General features: G+C 33.5%; 1 long non-coding RNA gene across 1 annotated transcript in view; it reads right to left on the bottom strand.

The window, feature by feature from the left end:
* Positions 1 to 2,910: 2,910 nt before the first annotated feature.
* Positions 2,911 to 26,453, bottom strand: part of LOC131423582 (uncharacterized) — a 36,019-nt gene continuing 12,476 nt past the window's right edge. Inside the window, exons 2-3 of the long non-coding RNA XR_009225311.1 lie at positions 13,135 to 13,259; positions 2,911 to 2,964 (exon numbers count right to left, since the gene is read on the bottom strand). This is a non-coding gene — a long non-coding RNA (uncharacterized LOC131423582). The remainder of the gene's footprint in view (positions 2,965 to 13,134; positions 13,260 to 26,453) is intronic.

The following is a 26,453-nucleotide window of genomic DNA, read 5'->3' as shown; positions in this document are numbered from 1 at the left end:
GCTCTTGATATAGGGAATAGAAAGCTATTCTAAAAGATGCCATAAAATGTTTCACAGCTTTCTGATTATTATGAGACAATATCTTATTACAGTGGGGTCAAACCTATTTCCAGCACCCAGTCAAAACTACTATCTAGATACTTGCAGATATTGATGCAAATGGGGTAGGAGATTGAAGGGCTGATTTCAAAATGTCTGAGAGCAAGAAATTTCCCACAGTCCTTCAGGACTTTAGGGGCAAAGGCTTATCAATCTGTTCATCAAAATCAGGGGGATTATTTTCTACAAGCCAAAGAGGCACTGACTTTCTCAACCATAACACAGCCCAAACTCATCTGACCGGCTTGTTGCCTATAGAAGACCAGTCCCTTATTCTATCTGTCTAAGAGAGGAAAGGAAGAAATCTCCCTGGAGGATACAGTATCATCTCAAGGTACTGATAATATCTACCTATGATGCTTAGTATGTAACACAAATTAATAGAAAATTCAAATTGACAGATAATGTGACTTCTGCTCAAGGAAAAACTGGACAACAGAAGCAGATGCATATGGTTCAGATTTTGGAGTATTGGAATTAGCCATTGAGGATATACATAGGAAAACATTCAATGAATGAAAAGATGAAAAATTTCAACAGAAATATGAATTAATTTTATGATTAGTTGAATGTTCTCTTGCTAAAAAATATCTAAAATTAAGAATTAAATTCCTGGTTATTTTAAGTGTATTATATCAGGTAAATGTAGTGTAAGAGAGGATTAGTAAACTCAAACCAGATGAATAGAAAATATTTAAACCGAAACACTGAGAAATACATATAATGAAAAGGACAGAGCAAAGGAAGCCAGTGAGTCAATGTGAAAACCTAACGTAAGGATAGTGTAATTTAGAGGAAGAGAAGCTGCTGGAAGGGACCATAGACATGTGTATACGGGTAATGGCTGAGAGTTTCCAAAATGATGAAAGACATCAACATAAACATAGAAGAAACTAATAGGCTAGGTGCAGTGGTGCACGCCTATAATCCCAGCTACTCAGAAGGGTGATGCAGGAGGATGGCAAGTTTGAGGTCCCATGTGCAATATAATGAGACCTTGTCCAAAATTTGGAAAGAAAGCAAAAAAGGGAGGAGAAAGTAACAAACCATTAAGTATTATAAATACCAAGAAAACCATACTTATAAGATTATAACCAAAATGCTATTGACCAAGATTTAAAAAAAAAAAAACACCTTAAAAATAACCATAGCCAAGATACAAACATGCACTATACTGAAGAAACTATAATATGACTGAAGCCACTGAAATGTTTTAAAATACCAAAGTGGAAAAAAATAAAAACATGGTTTCAAATAAAACTAATGTGGGAATAGAATATACAAAATAAAGGTCTATGCAAATTAATAAGATGTAAACCCTGAGAAAATAAAGAATATGAACATAAAATTAATAGAGGAGAAATCTTAAACTTGTAAATAAATGAGGAGGTACTCTCAACCATGTGTAATGAATAAATGCTAACTACATATAATCTACTGCCTTATACACATTAGATTGGCATAACTTTTAAAAACTGGATAATGAATGCTATGTGTAAACACACTCAATCTACTTTGCTGATTTACTGGGTATAGGCAGGGACAGGAATTTTGGAATGGTGCCAGGCAAGAGTTAATTAAAAGTAAGACTATTTCCATATCTCTTCCATCTTTCCATGGGTACAAACTGTAGAAGTTAGCACAAAGGTCCATAAAGAGCATATACAAATGTATTCATCAATGAGGCATTGGCTTAGCTTAGAATTGGAATGAAATACCAGGATTCCATCTGTGGCAATCTATAGACAAATGTGGTTAATAACTCTCTAAAATCTATACACATGTTAGAAGCAATGAAATCACGTGCCAAGCCAGGTGTGGCCATGTATTCCTGAAGTCTCAGCCGGTGGGAAGGTTTTGGCAGGAGGATCGCTGGAGCCAGCAGTTCAAGACCCACAGACCATTTCAATTTGGATCAATATTAAAAACAGAGTGTTTAGTGACCAAGGAGGGCACCACTACACATCTAAACACAAAGCATTATATTTTTTTAGGGAAAAAAAAGTTGCAAATAAAGATATATACCTTCTATCTACCAGAACCTATGAAATAAAGAACCAGTGAAGTAAACTCTAACAAATACATGGGGAGATGCTGAAAACCGTGGCATAAATGAGAAAACAAAATAAGAGGAGTACATGAGTCTTCCCTTCCCACGATGCAATGAAATAAAACATATAAATGTTAAATTCTCAATATCTGAGAGAAAGCCACGTATTTAAGTAAGAAACTGATTGGAACAAGGAAAGAAAAAGTGGGATAGAAGAGGAGAGGGACAAGCAGAAGGTAAGAGAAGCAAAGAGAACAAAGGAAACAGGTAGGAGAGAAAACCAAAATGCTCAACTTGAAAATGTGTCATTAGTGGCTTTAACTATTTGTTAAAACTGTGAGCTATATTTCTTTTATCGATGGTGAATATCAATGTTTCCCTAAATTTCCAAGTACATATTGCATTTATGAGAAAAGAAAAAAATAATTTTAAATGAGTAAACATTAATAAGTAATACTTTTTTATTTAATGCCATAAAACATATCAATTTTGAAAACATATCAATTTGTCCAAAATTATGATTCAATGCATTAATTAAGGCAAGCCTAGGCCAGAATAAGTTATCATTACGTAATGGAAACCTATCCAAGTTTGAGGAAAGAAATTTTTGAAAAAATCATCATTGTCAAACAAAAGATCTAGAAAATGCTAAAATTCTTCCACCCCTTGTACCAAACATAGATATAGGAAACTTTTTAAATATAATTTTAAGGGCTGGGGATGTGGCTCAAGCGGTAGCGCGCTCACCTGGCATACGTGCGGCCCGGGTTCGATCCTCAGCACCACATACAAACAGATGTTGTGTCCGCTGAAAACTAAAAAAATAAAATATTAAAAAATTCTCTCTCTCTCTCTTTAAAAAATATAATTTTAATCTCAAGAGCATATTGAGAAATGAAAACTTGAGAATCAGCACTTATTTTTTTTTTAATTTTATTGGTTCTTTTTAGTTGTACATGAAGTAAAATAAATTTTGACATAATTATACAAGCATGGAAGATATCTTATTCTAACTCAGACCCCAGTACCTCTCCTTCCCCTTCCCTCTATTGATCTTATTGACATTTACTCATAGTTTTTTTTTAATTAATTTCTTGCATAAGTACATGAGAGTGAAACTCACTGTGGTGTATTCACATATGAATATAGGAAAGTTATGACAGATTCATTCCACTGTCTTTCCTTTTCCTATCCTCCCTTTCCTTCATTCTTCTTTGTCTAATTCACTGAACTTCTATTCTGCCCTGCCCCCTTATTGTGGATTATTGTCCACACATCAAAGAAAATATTTGGTCTTTGTTATTTTGGAATTGCTTATTTCACTTAACAGATTGGTCTCAAGATCCATCCATTTACTAACAAATGTCATAAAATCATTCTTCTTTATGGCTGAGTAATACTCTATTGTGTATATAAAGTACTTTAGTTTTTATTGACTAGATTTTCCAAAACTTGAAAGTTGAGTAAAATCATTTGGTGAAAACGTGAAGCAATTGGCACTTAAGGGATTGGCTGATGGAAGTATCAGTGTTGTGGTATGAACTGATACATACAATCAATAAGAATGTAACTTATAGGTTATAGATTAGTGAAATATATATATATATATATATATATATATATATAGATAGATAGATAGATAGATAGATAGATAGATAGATTATAGATATAAGATTTTGATAAGTGAGATAAGACCATTGTAAAGCATAAAGCAAAAACTGTCATAGACAGGCCTGATTCCATTTTGCTACCTTCTATTAAAAAAACACTGCTGTAAGAGCCATTTCTGAAAAATTGAAATGAAATCTGTTTTCTTATAATATATTGTTTTCTGTACTTCTTATCTCACAAAATGTACTCAATCCAGCATGTGGTGTTCTTGGTGACCCAAGACTTTGAAATAGATTCTCGCCCCTGCTAACTACCTGTGTGAACTCAGGGTATGGTTGTTTAACACCTGCTCTGACCCAAGATGCAGTTAACTGAGTTGCAAGCTGACTGCTTTTTAGTTTCTGTAACGTGCTTGTTTGCTAACTGGAAAATTCCAGTCCAGTTCAGGGTTCACAGGTAACTACTATTTAGCCTTTGTGATTGGCTGGCTTGCTTGACACTGAGAAAAGCCCCTGAGCTGTGGTTTTTGTCCTTAAATTCCCAAGACACAGGCCAGGAAATTGCTGCTCTCCCACAGAGCTTCAGTCTCTATGGGTGGGTAGCAGTCCCTGCCCAGGTAAATAAAGTTCTCCTTGATTTGAATTCAGTCTTAGGGTGTTTTCTGAAGCGGCTCCTTATAACTTCAGTTGATATAGTCATGTTGAAGCAATGATTAAAATTGACCACTGCAAGAACCACACCCAACAGTTCCATTTAAGAACATAGTATTTTTACACATGAGCACAAGAAGGTAAGTATAAGATATTAATCATTACTTTGTCATTATACACAACTAAAAATAATCTGAATGTCCACCAGTAGGAGAATGGATAAGTGAAATCTTACATGTTCACTTAAAAGAATGCCTAATATCTATAAGAGGGAAGTTAGACCTCAAAACCTACTTGTAAGTGAATAAATCAAAATTCAGAACTTATACAATAGGCCAGTTCTATAAAATTGAAAATGCTCATATAAAACAATATCACACATTATGTAAAGATACTCATATAACTTAAAAGGTTTAAAATGACGGCTGTCACTGGGAAGAAGGAAAGGGAAGTCTGACTGAAGATGTGAGTTAAAAGTGAGACAGGCTACATCTGCAGTGTTCCATTTTGAGCAGGAGAAAAAGCTCTAATGGAAAAAATGACAAAATGATAATAGCTGTCTGGAAAGATGGCAGCATCCATGCTAGCAAGTCTTTTAATCTTTCAGAATGTTCACATAAAAACAGGTGGAGCAAATAGAAAAATAAAAACCACTGGAAACCATTTACAACAAATTAAGGTGGCAAGGTGTGGCCACAAAACCCATAATATAAGAGGGTAGGCATGAACAATTAACACCCAATGGTTTCCATGGTATTATAATCCTGGGCACAAGCATATGATATTGATAACATGTAGGGGTATATTTGAGTGACAAAATTATTTTTAAAAAATCAGAAGGCAGTGAGTTATCTAAATGCTAGGAGAGGGATGACTTATGGAAGCTGGAACAGGCACTGTTACTGGAATGAGAAATAAAAATGGTTTCTGAGGTGTCACTAAAGTAATATTTTCTAATCTGGGTACCATTTGACTTAGAATAATTTTGGAAGCCACAAGTCACTTCTGTGCCTGGATAGCTGGAATGCAGCTGGCTGTCATATTATTCTTTGCACTTTTCTGTTGCATTAAAATTTCTCAAAAATATAATGAAATATATTAGTGGATTATCACGAAGATACTTAGAAGCTGATGTAAATATTTTCCTTCAAGCCTATGACTATAAGCCAGAAAACCAATTTGTCATACATTTCCCAAAACCTAGCTTCAAGAATAAGCTCTGATCTTCTTTAATAGCTATGTGATACCTGATCATAGATAAAACTCATAGAGTGCTATAATTAGAAATATTGCTTCTTCAAAATTCTGGAACTTCTCAATAAATTTCAAATTAAGACGTTGGTAATTTCTATGATTCAAAGATAAATGAAAGGTTATACTATGCAGAAATTTTTGCGATTAACTACTTTTACAATTGAAGTGACAGGCTTTATGATAATCTATCCACATCTTCTATCCATGTCCAAATGATAATAAAGTATATTAAGTGCATTTAGCACATTTTATAGTTTAAACATTAATTTCATATATATTATTATATTCAGTCTTCTCAACATCACTAGGAATTAGTTCAGGTGGATTTAATGCCATTTTTTTCACGTTTTAACCTGAGAGGTTAATTACCTTGTCCACGATTACACAGTAACTTAGCAGTTGAAATAAAATTTCAAATTAAATGCTATCTTTCTTTGTCTAGTGTGATTGCTATTCATCTTAAAGTATTGATTTTTTTTTTTTGATTTGGAGCTTAGTACAGAATATTTGGCAATTAAAATCATGGGTTTAACCTCATTAACTTAATGTTCTGTATTAATTAAACAAGAAACAAACATGATTGGACATTGAATTCCATGAGGAAAAAAACATAAGGGTTCCTCAGAAATCTTCAACTTTCAAACTCATCAAAGAACGCTAGGCAACCAAAGTAGATTAAAGTAATAACAGGAATGGAAAGCTTATTTTGTCATCTAACAAACCATCACAAAGCCTGAAATAATTTCAAAGAAACAGTTTTCCTTAGAAACCCTATGTTTCCTGGTTAGTTGCAATTGGGATATTGGAAATAAAATTGACGCAGATAATGAAAATTCTACTTGTCTAGGAATAAAATGTTTAAGAGTTCCAGATCTCAGTACTTGGTCATGCAACTTCTGGGTGCTTAATATTAAACCACTGACTCCAAACATATCTAAATATGTTGAAATATATAACTATCCTTAAATATGCAAGCAAACTTGTTATATTAATCTATTATAGCTATCCATGCTGAGCTTTTATTCCATGTTAGGAATAACAACAAATGTGAAGATTTGCATGAATTATAACACCTCATTTATGCAATCTTTCTTCATTTTAATTGTTCTTTTAAAAGTAGTATCAATTAGCTATAAACCATTTCTTAAGGGGGTATAAACCTCATAATGCATTGTTTCTATAAAGATGCACAAAGCAAATGTGCCTGCATACCTGTTGATCCTTCAGAAGGAACTCTGGGAAACAAATTAATTAAAAAAAAACACAATGATCTGTTAAGAGTCAAATATTGAAATAGGTGATACAAGGACAAATATTAATACAAGTTGAGATTCTTTGCCCTCAATTAGCTAGCAATACAGGAAGAATGCACAGAAAATAAAATTACCATAATGTCAGTGCATCTTAGCCTACGCTTCTAAAAATACAATCTTTTTTATATATCCTCATGCAACCCATAGTCCTGAAAGGATTCAAGGTCTTGGAGGACAAATATGAAGACATAATTATTTCTACACTGCAGTGGTAGAAGTTAGATATGGTGCTCTAGAATTTTTAAATTTCAGCTAACTTCTGAATTTCATGTTAGCTTTGACAAAAAAATATGTAAAACCTACATGGTACTACCAAAGATCAGAGAGGGCAGAAAGAAGGACACATGATGAGGAATTGGTCAACATGTTCTGGTGTTCTATTGTACATTAGGGTGGCTATAGTTAAAAAAAAAAAGTATGGTATATTTTTTAAAAAGTATAAGAGTTTGAATAGTCTCATACTATGAAATGATAAAATATTAAGGTGATGAATATAAAAAATACCCTGATTTAAACATGGTATAATGTATATGTGCATGGAAAAATCACAATGTAACCCCCCAAATTGTGCATAATTATTAGATACCAATAAAAATAAGTAAAATGTAAAACATAAATAAAACAAAACCAACTTTGCCTCCTGACAACTCAAAACATACTGTATTTTAAAATAATAGATTTCAGGTTTTATTGTGTAAGTTGAAACAGAGTTCTCAGATAGCAGGTAAAGATTGATTACACCTTATCGAAAATGCTTAGGACCAGATGTGCTTCAGATTTTGAATATATTCATGTATTGTAGTATTTGCATAAACTTTATCAATTTAGATTCCTAACCCAAAATCAAAAATCTGAAAAACTCCAAAACTTGAAACTTTTTGAGTATTATGTATGTGGTCCAAAGGGCTTCATATTTCAGAATGTTTTGGATTTTTTTGATTAGAGATGTTCAACCTGCACTAGAAGTCAATTCAGAGTGAATTCCACAAAATAAAATTAATTAATTTGAGCAGGAGGATAATATTGAATATGAAGAAATCGGATCAACAGATTTTGAGAAAAATAGAAACCATGAAACTCATGAAAATTTCCTACCAATATTATACCAGGAAAAAGTTGAGTCCCAATTATGTGTTTAAAACACAACATATAAAATACATGCAAAATTAGGCATAAGTCATACATATTTCTCTTAACAAATCATTTCAAAACAAATACAATATAGCATCCACTCAGATAAAGAAACAACATTGTCAGTCCTATAGAAGTATTAAATGTGGCCTTTTCTGATTATAATCTACTCATTTCTACCCATAAGTAATCAATATTCTGACTTGTGAAATAATTCACTTTTTATTCTCAAACTTATCTAGAGTTTAAAAACAAACAAACAACAACAACACCAAAAACTCCCTTTGTTGTCGATACTTTCTCACTATGACCAAATTCAAATTTAAGGAAAGGAGGGAGGAGAAAATTGAAGGGGGAAATAGAAATTGAGAGATGAATAAAGAAAAGTGAAAAGAAAGAGATTGATTGATTCAGGGTGTCTTAGCTTGGGGCACATCCTCAGGCTTGACTGACATTCCAATAAAGACTAACCTGAATCAGAACAAAAATAGGACCTAACACAATATGTGGATGTCAATCCCAGCAGAAATGTGAACAGATGAAGGTCAGACAAAACTGACAAATGTCTACTACATCCATGAATTTTATACTAGTGCCATTATCACAAATTCCTACATAGTAAAATAAAAATTCCAAATATTAGGAAACTCTTCACTTTGGGAGCATATATCTTGATTCAATAAAAATCAAATTCTTATATCCACCATTTATTTGTAGTGTTATCTGACTTTCCTTTTCTGTTTTCTCTATACTGTACACTCATTTAAGAACTTGATCAAATTCCACCTCAGAAGCCAACTAAAGAATGAGAACAGCTATGCACCAGTCAGCATTATGGTCTCTTTGTATTAACCCTTACTACAATTTCATTTAATGAGCCACTACTCTGAACCATGCTCTGTAATGAGCATACACCTGCACTATTTTGATTTTCATAATAATCACTTGAGATAGAGACTATCATTATCCCCATTCCACAGAAAAGGGGAAAATGAATCTCAGATATGTTAAAAAAAAAAAAAAGCATTATAGGAACTTCCATGCATCTTACATAATCCAGAGCACAGAGTCAAAGTGCACTGAGCACTTTTATTCGCTAAATAGACCTTCTAAGTACCAATATTAGGAGAGGCAATATAAGGAGAGAAAGAACTATTTAAAAACAATTTAAAATGAATTTCCATTTGAAGGTACTCTATGGAAAATAGTCTATGTTAAACCAGAACTTTCTAAAAGAAAATAAACTCAGTTTAACAGCAAAAACTATTTTCTTATAGTAGTGAAAAATCAATAATATCTGGCTGGGTACAGTGGCACACACCTGTAATCCCAGTGTTTTGGGAGGCTGAGGCAGGAGCATCACAAGTTCAAAACCAGCCTCAGCAACTTGGAGAGGCCCTAAGTAACTTAGTGAGACCCTGTCTCTAAGTAAAATATTTAAAAAGACTGGGGATGTAGCACAGTGGTTAAGCACTCCTGGGTTCAATCCCTGGTAGAAAGAAAGAAAGAGAGAGAGAGAGAGAGAGAGAGAGAGAGAGAGAGAGAGAGAGAGAGAGAGAGGAAGAAAAGAACAGAAAGAAATATCTGGCTTTTGAGAAAATTTAAGTTTTTATCTCCTGTTATAAAATTTCCATCTAACTACATATCCCAGTATTTTCATATTAATTCACAAAATAACAGAATATATCATGTGATTCATTGTCATTCTAATAATATCCAATAAATCACATTTCCAAGGATCTATGTCCTTTCTATTCCTCTCCTATATGGACTTGGTTATGTGACTCAGGAAAATGAGAAAAGGACAAGCACAACAGGGACCTGACCTGTCAGGGTGTTGCTACCACTGTTCTGGACTTCTAGAGGACCAGAGACCACGTGGAGAGATGCAGCCATCAAAAATGCCTCAGCATTTTATTATTATTATTATTATTATTATTATTATTATTATTATTATTATTATTTTGTTGCTTAACATTAGTAGAAAACTGATTTGTAAATTGGTTTCAAAATTTAAACATGGCTACTGAAATAACCCAAAACTTATGACATTGATTTTAGGAATGGGGAGTGAGTAAACATTGAAGGAGTTGGGAAGAACATAGTATTAGAAGCTAGAAAGATTTTTTTTTTGTAGTATTGAAATAAAGCAGACTGTTTTCTGCAGTATTTTGGAAGATAAAGAATATGTCTAATGATTTAATGATGAACTTTTAAATATAGTTAAGAAGAATTCTAGGAAAAATGTTACAATATTAATTATTTTCTATTAGCTATGTGTGATGGAGTAAAGTAAGAGAAAGAACACACACTCACACATACACACACAAAGATATTTCACTTTGCAAGGTGAATTTAGAGAATATGAAAAGGGGATGGTTAGAATATATAAGTTATCTCACATATTCAGTCTCTAAAGCCAGCAGAGGGTTCTTAAAGAAAGCAGTGTCTTCAAAGTAATTTTCAAATCAGTGATTTCATTATGACTATAATTATTATGACTTCAAAATAATTTGTGGTGCTTAGTAGATACTGTCATCTACTCATAAATGTTTCTACGTATCTTATAGATTTTAACTCACCACAGCCGCACATACAGTCTTAGGTTAAGAAAGAGAATTGTCTTCAGAATAAGTGTAGATGTAGCTATAGGGTTCTCAAGTGAACTTCTGATTTATAGAAAAAACTCAAATTGTTTCAGGGAATTTATCATTTTGGACCAAAAAGGAAAAGGACGATTTAAATGCAGCAGAAACCTCTGACTCTCAAACTTAGCAATGGCAGTAGGCTGAGAAAATCCCTCAGAGCAAATGCATTTCTTATTTTAAAAAGAGGAGGAGGAGGCAGAGGGGGCAGGGGTGGGGTGGGGAAGTCTCACAGGCAGAACCAAATTCTCAGAGGTGCAAACCAAGAGGCAAAGAGAACAATGTTTTTTGTTTGTTTGTTTTTTATGTGTTCTAATTAGTTATACATGACACTAGAATGCATTTTGACACATTGTACAGAAGTGGAGCACAACTTCTCATTCCTCTGGCTGTACATGGTATGAGTCACACCAGTAGTGCAATCATACATGTATATAGGGAAATAATGTCTGACTCATTCTACAGCCCCTCCCATCCCCACAGCCCCTCCCCTCTATTTTCTCCCCTCTGCATAATCCAAAGTGGTGATATACTTTACATGTCCATTCTTCCCTACCCTACCCCCACTAAGGATCAGCACCGCTTATCAGAGAACACATTCAGGCTTTGGTAAAGAGAGTGCTGTTTTAGAAATGACTCTCAGGGAATAGAATCGGACCCTGATCAAAAAAACATCTCCTGTCTCTTATGTGTGCAGTTCTGATAACATAAGCATTAGCTTTGAGAATCACTATCGTTTAGTGATTGCTATGTTCTTCTCTTTCTTCCTCATTTTGAATATGGTTGTCTATTGCTGTCATCTGTATTTGAGTCACTGTTGTATGTTAAATATGGATCAAGAAGTGTTCCACCCAAAATACCTCATCCTTACCCAGACCTGATTTGGTTTATGAAATCATGAATTTCTTAATTGATGCTAGGACTGGATGAAGCTATGGGTGCTTAGGAGATGATGAGTGTATTTTGTGTATGGAAAAGACATGAATCACTGGAACCAGAGGCAGGATTGTGATAAATTGTGACCAAAATGGAACTCCATGAATCATACCTTGTAACCACACTTTTGTGAGATTCCCTCCCTCGTGGGATTTCTTTTTTGCAATGGGACATCAGAATATGCAGTGTAAACAGAGGCTCCATAAGTATTTGCAACTGGGATTGTGCTAGAAATGTTGCTCCCACAATGTGAGGAAGTCCATTCCAACCTCTTGAAAGAGGGAAGACCATGTACAGAGACACCAAGCCAGGTAAAGGTGGCAAAAGCTGTAGGTTAGTGACAAGTATCAGATTTTTCTGTAGCCCTATTGTCCCTAACTAATGCTGAGAAATAGGAACTGTTCGATCAGTGCTAGCTAATAGATTGACCTTTCAATATCAATCAGTATTTTACTCCACAGCTCCTTTAGTATTTAATAACTTACATATCATATTAAAAAGATCTTTACAGAATAGAAGCTTTGATTGTTGCCCTTCGTTTGTTGTTTGGTTTCACCAAAGAGCTACATTTAAATTTGAGTGTTTAAATTTGATTATTATATTTAAATTTAATATTTATTTTACCTTTCAGTTTTTAAACATGTGATAATGTAGAGATAGATTTTTAAAAAATATTTTTTAGTTGTAGTTGGATAGAATACATTTTATTTATTTATTTATTTTTATGTGGTGCTGAGGATTGAACCTAGGCCCTCACATGTGCAAGATGAGCTCTACTGCTGAGCCACAACCCCAGCCCTAGAGATAGATTTTTAAGAATTTAAATGAAATCTAAAATAACTTACCCATGCATATTCATTTTGACATTTGGGATTTAGCTCAGGAATTTGGACTTGTCCTGAATAACCTTTGCTAAACATGGGAGGTTATGTGTGTGGAAGGGGATGTGGAGAGAAGAAAACACCAGGATTCTATGAGTATTAACAAGTTTTGGTAATTTTTCTTAAATAAATGCTTTCTAATTTACTGAATTCCTTTAGTTAATTTCCACAATACAGAAATTGTTGCTTTTGATAATTTTGTAATATTATTAGTAATGTTTGTGGGTAGAATTCTGTGAGCTCCTTTGTTAAGCCATTCTGGAAGTCCTGTGCCCCCTATACTTCTACCTTCAGAGTCCTTATTTTATATCTTCCTTCTAATTCCAAAATAATATATGAATATTCATCTATATAAACCTATTTATGTAATAAAGTACATTATTCACCACCATTTTCTTCGTTCATCTTACCGTATTTTTGGTATACTATTCCAATTACTTTGCTTGGTTCTATTGATGTACTTCTTTCTTGAGTGTTTTCCTCAGATAAGCTGTATGATTTCTATGTTACATATTCACAGCCTTAGAAACCAAAGAACTGTAAGAAACGTGGGTATATTCTCACCTGGGAATTTTCACTTCCGTGGGTAATATGGCATGGAGGTCTAGGCTCCCATGAAAGAGAGCTCGCCCTTGGTCTCTTACAAAACCACAAGCAAGAAAGATGTTGTGCCAAACCTGTAAAGAAAGCTAAAAACATACTATATTCACCAAACCAGGGACATATTAGGAAATGAATTAAATACATTAATGTATAAATACAACTCCTTCAGGAAATCAGGAACTTGAGACTACCAGCTTATGTGAACAAGCCTGAATCTACACCCTGTGCATGATGCTCTGACCTAGATCAAGACATTGACATAAAAACTGAACTATAATTGGGTGGGGGGAAAGCTCAGGCTCACTTAGAAGTGTACCTAATATTAACTCATGGGAAGGTTTTTATTATCCATAACATTCAAAGACTCTTAGAGAAAAAAAAAAGTCCATGAAAATGAATTTATAGGTAAAATTGTGAAACATGAGGAAACTCGATATGGCTTCAGATTTCATAAAACAAAAAATTTGCATCCAAGGCATAAAGCAAATAGGTCAATGTGAAATAGTATTGAAAATAAATATGCTTTATGTCTAAAGCAATATGTAAATACAGGAAGTCCATAAAACAAGAAGAGGAAAGCTGTGAAACAAAAGCCATAAGTACAGAATATCCACAAAAACTTAGATATTAAATACAGCAATTGAAATAAAAATTATTCAACATGGATCAATTGTGGATGAAATATCAATGAAGAAAGAGTTAGTAAATTGAAATAAAGAATTAAGGAAAGCACCCACATATAGACAAAATGAAAGAAAATGTGGAAAAAAAAACATGTAAAATATATCACCATTCAGGACTTTTCCCCCAAACTCTGTGTATTAAGCTGTCTACTCATTCATTTTTACTTGTAGTTAAATGGGCATTTCATATCTGGGATGTCTCAATCAAACTCCTAATTCTTCCACCCAAAGCTATTCTATTTACCACCTTTTTCGATTTCAACTGATACTAAGTTGAATTCCATATCATCAACTTGCTGATTATAACCAAATTTGACCACTGCTCAGACCAGTTCCTCATTCTGCCTGTCTCAGCCACTGTAGTCTTTCTTCTGAGTTATTGCAGCAGCCCCCTATTAGGTCTTTTTGTACTGCCCTTGCAATCAAATCTCAATAGAAGCTAAAAGATCTCTTTATGCTATAATTAAATTTATGTCAATTCTGTGCACTGAACTTAAGGATTTTATTTCCATTAGAGTAACCAAAACTGTCACAGTGACCTTCAGAGACCTGTACAACCTGACCTCTGTACATACACTACCACCTCACTTGCTTTCTCCCATCCCCATCACTTACTGTACTCCAGACACTGCAAGAGTCTCACCATTCCTGGATTATAGCAGGCTTGTTATGCCCTAGGACCTTTTCTCAAGTTGCTGCTGCTTTCTGAAACATGTCTTCTCCAAAATACCATGATTAACTCCCTCATCAATTAACTGCTCCCGTATTATCATCTTTACACTGAAGACTTCTTGAACATGTTATTTAAACCCATCTCTCATCCCAAACACAATGGCTAACCAGATTAAATACTTCATAAATGTCAGCAATTAATACATTTTATATAAAATTTTTTAATAAAATGGACTGATAGACAATGGCAATATGATAAAATATTAAATTGGAAAATGTGAGTCATTTAGGAAACTTATAATGAGATATTACCTTTTTGTACAAGATCAAAGGATGATGAAAAGGTAGGACTGATTGACTCCAGGTGAGATGCTGAAACCAAACTAATTTAGCTGCAAAATATACAGGAGACCACGGAGGGTAAAAACTGCGAACCTGGTCATCTGTAGGCATTGTAAACTCAAATACAGGTGGGAACCAGACAGGCAAACTTAATGTGTGCACCAGGAAAGGTTTAAAACAACAGGAGTGAGGCCTATGGCAAACAAGAAAGCACATAGCCCGTAAAGAAAACCAAGCATATCTTCCCAGAGCTGTACTTCCTCCTGGAGTGTGATTTCTGACTTATTTCCGTTAGAAATGACAAGTCAACTAACTTACTGCTTCTTTGTCTTTGTGGCAATTTTGCTTTAGCTTAAGATAGTTTTGGGGAGAAAGGACTTTTAGATATCTTTTAGTGCATGATTTCCCAAAAAGTAAACATTTCTGCTTCTGTGCCTAAGGAAAGAGCCTCTTAGGTACACTTAGCATCCACACTTTTATTCTGAAATTAAATTCAATGCTTGGGCTTAATCAAGAATTTGAGATTCCAAAATGTGGCTTGTGAGCAACCCAGACCCTTGGAGGAAGCAATTCTTGGAAGTGACATGTAGATCTCTTGCCATATGGTTTGCACATGCATTTTCTCCATGCATGGCTAATTCAAGGGCATGAGAAAACATATGCAAGTGCTATTGGGCACAGAAATTTAGACATTTCTTTGAAATGTTGACCTTAAAATGTTTAACACCTGTAGTATCCAGGATATGACAACATCTTACAAAACTACAACTCTTCATTTTAAATATAACTGGAAATGGTCACCTTGTGAAAGGGGAAAGAAATCTTGTCTTCTCCACCCAAAATGTAATTTAAACTACACAAATTTAGAATAAAAATATTTATCTATGTCAATGTTGTTAGGTTTTGTTTTCAAAATAATAAGATGGTTGACTTGAATCACCATCAGAAAAAAAAGTCCATTATCCTACAACTTACACAAAATAAACTTCTAAAATCAAAATGTTCAAGATAGGTTTTGTGCAACATAAATAAAATAAACAAACAAAATAAATGCTCTCAATGCTTAGATTTCTGCATTGCACTAAAAAAGGATCCTGAGCTTATAAAATGCTCCTGAGTTTATAAATATGAAGTTTTGTTATTCATTTAATCTAAAACAGCCTAAGGAAAGCCTTTACCTGTAAACATAGAAAATCTGTGACACTGATTTTTTAAATAATAATTTTAATTATAACTTCAAAAAATATAATTTTAGTTAATCTTAGTTTAGCCAACTGAGACAGACCATTTTAATTTTCTGAGCCTCCCTTTATTCATATGTAAAATGAGCTCAATCACATCTACTTTACAGGCTTTAAAAATTATCAAATGAATATAAGGTAAATCAATGGGCTTAGAGTTACATAGTATGTCCACCAGCTAGTCTAGATGGAGCTAGATCAACCTGGGGCTGATTCTTCATTCTCCTTCTTGTATTCTATATGACCTCTAATAATTTATCTAATCATTTAGTTTGTGGTGGGGGTAGGGCAATTACTATAGCATATTACAACTCTACTCAGACTGAGTGATATTCTGTGCATAAAATGATTACCTAGGAATTACAATGAACAATTGAACTAAATTGACCATTATCTATGGATCATTGTATGATCAATGTGACAATAACTAAAAGTTAATATTTTCTGAGGCATTTTTCTACACAAAGCATCTTGCAAGTATGTAATGCAGGTCATTTGATCTTACCATATTTTCACAACCCTTTTGGAATACATAATAATGTTAACACTAATACATAACAACACTTGACATTCAGACAGGCTAAGTAACTAGAAGACAAAAAGTAGATCTAGTAGAATGGGGAAAACAAGGAAGAAGAATCTTTACTCATCCCTTTCTGAGTTTATAACTATTAATATATTTTGGTGATTGCATGGCAAAAATTAATTTTTTAACTCTGTGCATTAGAATCACTTGGAAAATTTCCAAAAAAAAAAAAACAACAACAACAACAACAAAACCAATGCCTGTTCTTGGTAGGAATTCTGATTCATTTGGTTTGGGTAAAACCCAAGCATCTATATATTTTTTTAAAGTTCCAAGTTCACTAACATATATAATTTTATTGGAAAATGTTGACTAAGATTGAGGATAGGTACAGTTATTAACATGTCCAAAGGACAGAAAAGGTAGTCAAAGAATGACTTGACATGGACATTTCGGAAAAGTATATAATTAAACAATAATTCGCTGTGGAATTCAGACCCTTAAAATTTGAATATGCTGCTTACTTAAATGATTGAAGTACAGTTAAATAGTAAAAGTGCTTAGTGGAAGATATAAAAGGGAATCAAAGGTAAGTATTTATTTTCCATCAGATTTTAGTAATCTGCCAACAGAATAGAGAGAGAATTAAGGAGATAAAAAGAGAATGGAGGTGTGAAACCTTCTAGCCAGCTAGAGGGATACTGGAGGAAAACATCTTTCTCAACAAAATTCAGAGTAATATTTTAACATATATATCTTTTTCATTCCAACTCATATCCAGTTCTTCTTTTTTTTAAGTTGGAAAAGGAAATAGTATTTTAATAGCCTGTTCAGTTCATTGTAGATATCTTTGATTCTATACCAAAACTCAGCAGGTAATAGTCTAATTCAGGTTAATTGCATATGAAAACTAAAAATATATCAATGAATTTTCTGTACTTTCTTACATTAAAATATTTCAGTCCATCTAACACTTTATTTTTTTAAATTTTTTATTTGTTCTTTATAGATATACATGACAGTAGAGTGTGTTTTGACATATTTTTCATACAAATCCATTCCTTGTGAGTGGTAATTACTTTCCTTTAAAAAGTTCTCATGTTCTGTAAAATTCTTTTTTTTTTTAGTTTTCTTCACAGTCCTTTTGGTACATATAAGATTCAGCAAAAGTTTGAACATTCTCAACATTTTCCCTTGAATTAATGAATAACAATAGATATCAGATGTGGTATTTATTGACCAACTGTGATCTGAAAATAGCAGCACCTAACATTCCTTTCCTACTCCTAATCTACTAAAAAAAATCATTAGGCCAGACTTTTGTGCTAGTGGCAAATTACAAGAGTGTCTTCAGGACACTCAGTGTTCTTTTGCTGAAACTATACTCAAATTGTCAGTTTCCACTAACATTCTCCAACAATTTGGCAGTTTGAGCCTTTGAGTTACAAATCAGCAGGTTTCATTTCAAACATCTGTGGACATTTAAGTTCACTGGAAAATTGGCAAAATTATCCTAAAGGATAAAAGACACTTGAGAGTGATATCAGTCATCCATCATCCCTCACAATCATTCCAGCCGAGCAGCAAGTTTAGAAAATTGGCACCGGGCTCCATCTTTTCTCTTCTCGCTTTTGCCAAACCTGCCTTTCCTCTCTCACTCTCAAGGGCAGCATAAGGTGGTTTCATGATGGAAATTGCTCACACGAACAATCATGACTGATGAATGGTCAAGGCAAAGCATGAAAAATGCTTCCAAGTGGCCCCTCATCAAACATGTCACATAGCTGATCTCAGGCAAATTAAGAATGTGACAGTAAGACAAGTTATGATGGGCAAATAGGAAAAAAGTAAATGGAGAAGTCCTAAGAGTGAAAATTTTACCAAGTAAGGAAAAATTCTTAACACCATGAATTATATAATATTACTAGTTTTGCCTAGTTTTATACTGGCATCAAGTCTAGCATTGTACCATTAAGTGTACAGTCTTTATATGCCAGTTCCTCCTCTGTCGATAAAATATATACATAAAAAACAATAATAAGAAGAAAATAAAAGAAAAAAATGTCCTCTAAAAATGATCACTAATGAAATAGATGGTAAAAAAAAGTAATCGTAAAAGACTTAATTTTTAGACTCCTTTATTTTTCTTCCTGAAACAGTAAACAATATGTTTCAGAACAATAGTTCTCAAAATGTGTTCCAAAAACATTTTGAGCTCTTGAGAATTTTTAAGGTGTACATAAGGTCAAAATAATATTCATATTGATACTAATATAATTTATCTTTCATTCCCTCATAAGTATATAGTAATATTTCCAGAAGCTACATGACATATTCAAAATCATCTGAAAGTCTATTGAAATTCCCATTCTAACCACTTACCTTTGTGAGTTTGAATTTTCCTCACAGATATTTACCAAAATAATACATTTCACCAGATTGAATGCAAAAGCATACTTAATAATCTCCTTCTTTTCTAATAAGCCAGACAATAAAATTATTTTCAAAAAATGTAAAGCAGTGACTCTATTCTTCATAATATTTTGCTTTCAATTTTTTTTTCATAAAAATATGTATGAACACATATATGAACACATAGTCCCCAGTGGTCAAAGCTGAAATAATTTGAGTATCAAAATAAATAAAGTAGTATTGGATTATAACCCAAAATGTAAAATAAATAGTCATGATTTATAAACTGATATAAATAAATATTTGACCAAATAAATGAATGTTAAGAAAAGACAAATCTGTGAAAAATTTAAATAATTTTTGTAGATACCCCTCCTTAGATGGAACACAACTACCCATACTTTAAGTATGAACTTTGTTCTAAAAAATTATGGAAGGAAGAAAGAAAAAAGAGTGACTTTATGGTGGAGAAAGCAGATAAATACTGTCGCATTTAACAGCAATGATGGTAAGTCATGCTGATAATGTGTCCTCAATATCATGTGATGAAAGAGCACTTTCCCTCTGTGGTCTTCCTTATAAATACTCATAAATGTAGATTAACAGCAAAATCATCAGATACATCTCAATAAACGAGCATCCTACAAAATATCTGGATTGTACTCTTCAAGACTATCAAGGTCATCATAAGCAGGAAGTCTCAGAAACTCTCATAGACAAGAGGAACCTAAGAAGACCTGAAAACTAAATGTAATGTGTATCTTATATGGAATTCTGGAAAACAAAAAGATCATTAAATAAAAAGAGAAAATCTGACTATAGTATAGCTTTAGTTCATAGTAATAAATCCAAATTGCTCCCTTAGTCAAGCACAATGTGCTATACTAAGTTGAGATGTCAGTAATAGGGAAAACTAGATTTAGGGCTTAGGGGAACTCCATGTTATTTGCATGTTTGTTTTTTTTAGGGTAGTAAAGCTTAAGTTGTTCTAAAAGCAAGTTTATTTATGTACATATTATATTTTGTTTGAGTGATAAACAAAAGAAAAAATAATGATTCAGGAGGTTCTATATCACTATTTCTCAAAATGTTGTCCTAGGATCACCTGCTTAAGAATATTCAGAAGGAGCTCAATAAAACAGATTCTGGCAAGAAATAAATGAATAAAAACTTCCCTAACAAATACAAGTAGAAGAGAAACTATGGGGAGAAGAGCCCCAAATTGTCATTTGAATAGATTTGAATTACTGAATTCATCAGAAGGTTTCTAGAGCTGATATACAAATTTAGCAAACAGACCTGCTGCTTTAGGCTCAAAAATTCCTTTGCACCTTTATTTATTTCAATGAAGATAACAAAGATAATCCAACCAAATAACAAACAAATAAACCCCACAGGTAAACTAAATGAAAGCTTTCTCAAAGGAGTTTAATGAAAAAATTAGACTTTATGTATTTTAATAATATGTAATCATATTAATCATGATTATATTAAACAACATACCACAGTTTTTCTCAGAATGTATTTATCTCATTACTAATCCAATAGATAACTGATGTATTTTATAGCTTAAAGCAGCAGAAAGTATTCATTACTCATGTATGAAAATAGAATATCACTCCAATGTTTTATGCATCATCTTATTATGCTTAAGAATACCGAGACAAATTCAGAATATCTTCTTTGATATAAGGGGGGCGACTCAAAACAGAGCAGGGAGGAAGAGCATGAGAAGAAGATTACCATTAAATAGGGACTCGAGGTGCATGGGAATGGGAGAGAGAAGGGGAATTGCAAGGAAGATGGTAGGAGACCCTCATTGTTACGCAAAATTACATGTAAGATGGTGTGAGGGGGAAGAAAAAAGAGAGAGAGAGAAACGTGTCACAGTAGATTGGGTAGAAAGAGGTGATGGGAGGGGAGGGGAAGGGAGCAGGGATAGGAAGGGTAGCAGAATAGACACTAATATGGCCCTATGTATAAACGTGGCTGTATAACCAATGTGATCCTGCAATCTGTACACATGGAAAAATAAGATTACGTACCCCATTTGAATCAAATGTATGATATGTCAAGATCATTGTAATGTTTTGAGCAACTAATAAAAAATTTAAAAAAAAAGAATACCTAGGGAAGAAGGATTCCTTTCACCTAATTTGACTCAGTCTGAAGTTCATAATGTGAGTAGAGACCTGCTTCATCAGACTTTCAATAGAGTTAGTTGGCCTTAAGCACAGTAGTTGTTTCTTTGTGAAAGCACTGACACTTCTTACTAGGAGGGAAAGACTAGGGTTGAGAAGGCAGCACCGCAGTGGCTGAGGGAGATGTCCAGAGAGCAGGACCCTTTCCTTCCCCATCAGCCTTCATCCTCTGAGAGTGCTCTCAGAAAGGCCATGTGTTTCTGTAAAGCAGACAGGAAGAGCAATACTAACATGGTTTTTCCGGTGCAGTGTGATTCATCTAAATAAGACATAAGAAGTTGGGTTTTTGTTTCCTACTCTTCCCTCCTCTTTGACAATTTTGAAACCACAACCAAAGAAAAAAAGTAAGCTTTTCCATTGTACTTTTCTTGCTTTCTAGAAAATCTTGTTTATTTCTCATAGTACTCAAGGGAATTGTATTGTCTTCAATTTTCTATCAAGGATGGAACTCCTCAGCACAGATTGTCAGGCCAGGCCAGGCCATCCCAGTCTCTGTCGTAATACCACAGATTCCCCCATATCTACTTACGTAGACCTAGTAGTTAGGTCAGTAACACATCTTGACCGAATAATTAGAACCAAATAGAAACATTGGTTATTTTTTAAAAACTCTATTTGTGCATAATAATTATGCAGATTAATAGAGATCACTGTGACATATTTGTTCATGCACATAATTTGATCAGATTCATTCCCAGTACCTCCATTTGTCCTCCTCTCCTGCCTCTCCTGGATTGCCTTTCTCTACCATATTAATCTTGGTTTTCATGAGAACCTTTTTTATCTTTCTCTCTCAAGCTTCCACACGTATTGTTTATGCCAGTATCCTTCTAGTTTCGTTAGTGTATATTTTGAAGCCAGGTACTGTGATGCCTCCAGTATTGCTTTTTGATCGTAATTTCTTTGGCTAAATTGAGTCTTTGTTCTTCATTTGAATTTTAGGACTTTTTTCTAGTTCTACAAAGAATGTAATTGATATTTTAATGGGAATTACATTAATTAATTACATACATTAATTAATTACATTAATTCCAGTGTTCTATAATTTTCCTTGTATAGGTCTTTCACCTTTTTGGTTATATTTATTCCTAGAGTTATTTTAAATTTTTTTATACTTTAATTTGTTATATATGACAGAAGAATGCATTACAGTTTATATTACACATATAGGGCACAATTTTTTATATCTCTGGTTGTACACAAAGTAGAGTCACATCCTTTGTGTCTTCATACTTGTACTTAGAGTAATGATGACCATTGTATTCCACTCTTTCCTACCCCATCCCCTTCCCTTTTACTCCCTCCACTTTTCTCCTTTTCCCTACCTACAGTTCTTTTAATCCCCCCACCCCCGCAGTATATTATGAATCATAATTCTTAAATCAGAGAAATCATTTGGCATCTGGTTTATGGGGATTGACTAATTTCACTTAGCATTATATTCTCCAGCTCCATCCATTTATCAGCAAATGCCATCTCTTTTAATGCTGAATAATATTCCATTGTGTATATATACCACATTTTCCTTATCCATTCATCTACTGAAGAGCACCTAGGTTGGTTCTACAATTTAGTTATTGTGAATTGTGCTGTTATAAACATTGATGTGACTGTGTCCCTGTAGTATGCTGTTTTTAAACCCTTTGAGTATAGACCAAGGAGTGGGATAGCTGGGTCAAATGGTGGTTCCATTCCCAGTTTTCCAAAGATTCTCCATATTGTTTTCCATATCGGCTGCACCAATTTGCCATACCACCACCAATGTTTGAGTGTGCCTTTTCCCCCACATCCTTGCCAACACTTATTGTTGTTTTTCTTTTTTTTTTTAATTTATTTTTTTTATTGCTTGTTCAAAACATTATAAAGCTATTGACATATCATATTTCATACAATAGATTCAAGTTGGTTATGAACTCCCAATTTTACCCCAAATACAGATTGCAGAATCACATCGGTTACACATCCACATTTTTACATAATGCCCTATTAGTAACTGTTGTATTATTGTTGTTTTTCTTCATAATAGCTGCTATTCTGACTGGAATAAGATGGAATCTTAGTGTAGTTTTGATGTACATTTGTCTAATTGCTAGAGATATTGAACATTTTTTCATATATTTGTTGATTGATTGTGTATTGTCTTCTGAGAAGTGTCTGTTCAGTTCCTTGGCCCATTTATTGATTGGCTTATTTGTTTTCGGTGTTAAGATTTTTGAGTTCTTTATATAATCTAGATATTAGTGCTGTATCTGACGTGCATGTGGTGAGAATTTGTTCCCAATTAGTAGGCTCTCTATTCACCTCACTGATTATTTCTTTTGCTGAGAAGCTTTTTAGTTTGAATCCATCCCATTTATTGATTCTTGATATCAATTCTTGCACTATCGGAGTCTTATTAAGGAAGTTGGGGCCTAATTCCACATGATGGAGATTTGGGCCTACTATTTCTTCTAATAGATGTAGTGTCTCTGGTTTAATTCCTAGGTCCTTGATCCACTTTGACTTGAGTTTTATGCATGGTGAGAGATAAAGGTTTAGTTTCATTTTGTTGCCTAAGGATTTCCAATTTTCCCAGCATTATTTGTTGAAGAGGCTATCTTTTCTCCAATGTACATTTTTGGTGCCTTTGTCAAATATAAGATAACTGTAATTATCTGGGATAGTCTCTGTATCCTCTATCCTGTACCATTAGTCTACAAGTTTATTTTGGTGCCAATACAATGCTGTTTTGTTACTATTGTTCTGTTGTGTAGTTTAAAGTCTGGCATAGTGATGTCACCTGTTTCACTCTTCCTGCTAAATATTGCTTTAGCTATTCTGGATATCTTATTATTTTCAGATGAATTTCATGATTGCTTTTTTATTTCTATGAGGAATGTCATTGGGATTTTGATTGGAATTGCATTAAATCTGTATAGTACTTTTGGTAGTATCGTCATATTGACAATATTAGTTCTGCTTATCCAAGAACAACATAGCACTTTCCATCTTCTAAGGTCTTCTTTAATTTCTTTTTTTAGTGTTCTGTAGTTTTCACTTTAGAAGTCTTTCACCTTTTTTGTTAAGTTGATTCCCAGGTATTTTAACTTTTTATGCTATTATAAATGGGGTAGTTTTCCTCGTTTCCCTTTCCGAGGATTTGTCACTGATATACAGGAATGCTTTTGATTTATGGGTTTTGATTTTGTATCCTGCTACTTTGCTGAATTCATTTACTAGTTCTAGAAGTTTTCTGGGGGAATTTTTTGGGTCTTCTAGGTATAGAATCATATCATTAGTAAATAGTGCTAATTTGAGTTCTTCTTTACCTATCCACATTCCTTTAATTTCTTTAGTCTGTCTAATTGCTCTGGCCAGTGTTTCAAAAACTATGTTAAATAGAAGTGGTGAAAGAGGGCATCCCTATATTGTTCCAGTTTTTAGAGGGAATGCTTTCAATTTTTTTTAATGGCTAGTGTGAATAATTTTTTTCTTCTTTCTTTCTTATCAGGTTCCTGTCTGTATCTAGAAAAAAATATCGATTTTTATATATTGCCTTTATATCCTTGTAACTTTGCTAAATTTGTTTATCAGCTCTAGAAATCTTTTGATAGGGATTTTAGAAGATTCTAACTATATGATAATACTATGAATTATTTGTGAATACTGATAGTTTAAGTTATTCCTTTCCTAGTTTTATCCCTATTATTTTTTCTTTTGTCTAGTTGCTCTGGCTAAAGCGTCAAGTACTATATTGAATAGAAGTGGTAGTGTATTTTCTTATCTTAATAGTAAGAATACTCTTTTAATGGATATAATATTCTGAACTATGCTAATTCTAAGATGAAAAGTCACAAGTTTCATCAAATGTTCAAGAATTGTGTACCTCTAATTCTATTCACTAAAAAAGTCACAATAAATTAAGGCCATCCTCAGCCATATCTAAAAGTGTCAAGATAAGCTAAAATCAGAATAAATAGAGATATGTAGAGATTAAAGACTCTTAGAAAGTACCCAGACAAATTTCAATGACAAATGCCAACACAAACAAAATTTATATTCTACAACACTGTTCTTAAATAAGATTGATTACTTTCTTGCAAAATTAATATTTTAAAAGTATGAGGCAGTGAATTTCCTGTCAGACTATTTATCTTTTCACATATGAGTTTGACATGTGCTAAATTTGTTCTCAGTGATTCTTACTGGTGCAGGTGTGCGCATCTAAGTATGTGTGTGGTTTTGAGTGTGCACATATCAAGTTGCTGTAGCTCTGATTCTCTCTGTGCTTCTCCTCTGCCTGACTCTGGCCCTCCACATTGTTCACTGAGACAGTTTTTAATTTTTTTTTTTGGTTTAGTGCCCAACTGCTAACCTTTTCAGCAGTGAGTAACATTATGTTTCATATATGTATCAGTTTAGCCACTATGGAAAAAAAAGTTTAAGTGTCCTAACCTTTATTTTTCTTTGACAAAAACAAAACTCAATTAAACTGTACATAAATAAAAATTAGTCACATTTTTTCACCTTTTTATCAAAAAAGATTGATATAAAAGCCTCACTGTCACAAAGTCTACAACACCACGTTCTCCATTCTAAGCATTAATGCAAATTTTCAATTGATGAGTACTCATGAGTTAACAATATTCTATGTATTGTAACTGTTAAACTGCATTTTAGTTTGTCTGTACCTAAGAGGTCCAGTTTGTTCACACATTCAACCCCCTTATCTCATTGGCTCATTGAAAGAATGGTTCTTTTAACCCTTATCTTTTTTCCCATTCCCTGCATAATGCTGTCAGTTATAAATCTGCCTGACAGCAGCTCTGTAAAAGTATGCAACTTGGCCCTGAAGTTTATTGCCTTTATTGGTTGTCTCCCTTTGTGCTGTTTGAATAAGAGCAGGATCAATTAAGCTGAAAAAGATGGGGTTATATGAGAACAATAAGACATACCTCTAAACATAATGCCAGGGTTTTAGTCATACACATTCTGTGACTCTCCAAATGAATAAAGACACAGATCCCCTATGTAAGCCACTTGCCACAATAGTCAGCTATATAGAGAAAGAGCTTAGCGGAGTGCATCATGCATTTTCTTTGAATGTGAAATTGCTGAATCTTCCTGAGTTAAGGACAATGAAAGCAACATGAGCAAGGACAGACAGAAGACAGAACAACTCCAGAGAGACAGGCAGAACATTCTTTTGGCATATACTCAGCTC

This window comes from Marmota monax, unplaced genomic scaffold (assembly GCF_021218885.2).
Source record: "Marmota monax isolate L192 unplaced genomic scaffold, Marmota_monax_Labrador192_F-V1.1 WCK01_AAM20220418_F8-fsc00018, whole genome shotgun sequence".
NCBI lineage: Eukaryota > Metazoa > Chordata > Mammalia > Rodentia > Sciuridae > Marmota > Marmota monax.
This window is presented reverse-complemented; position numbering and strand designations above follow the sequence as displayed.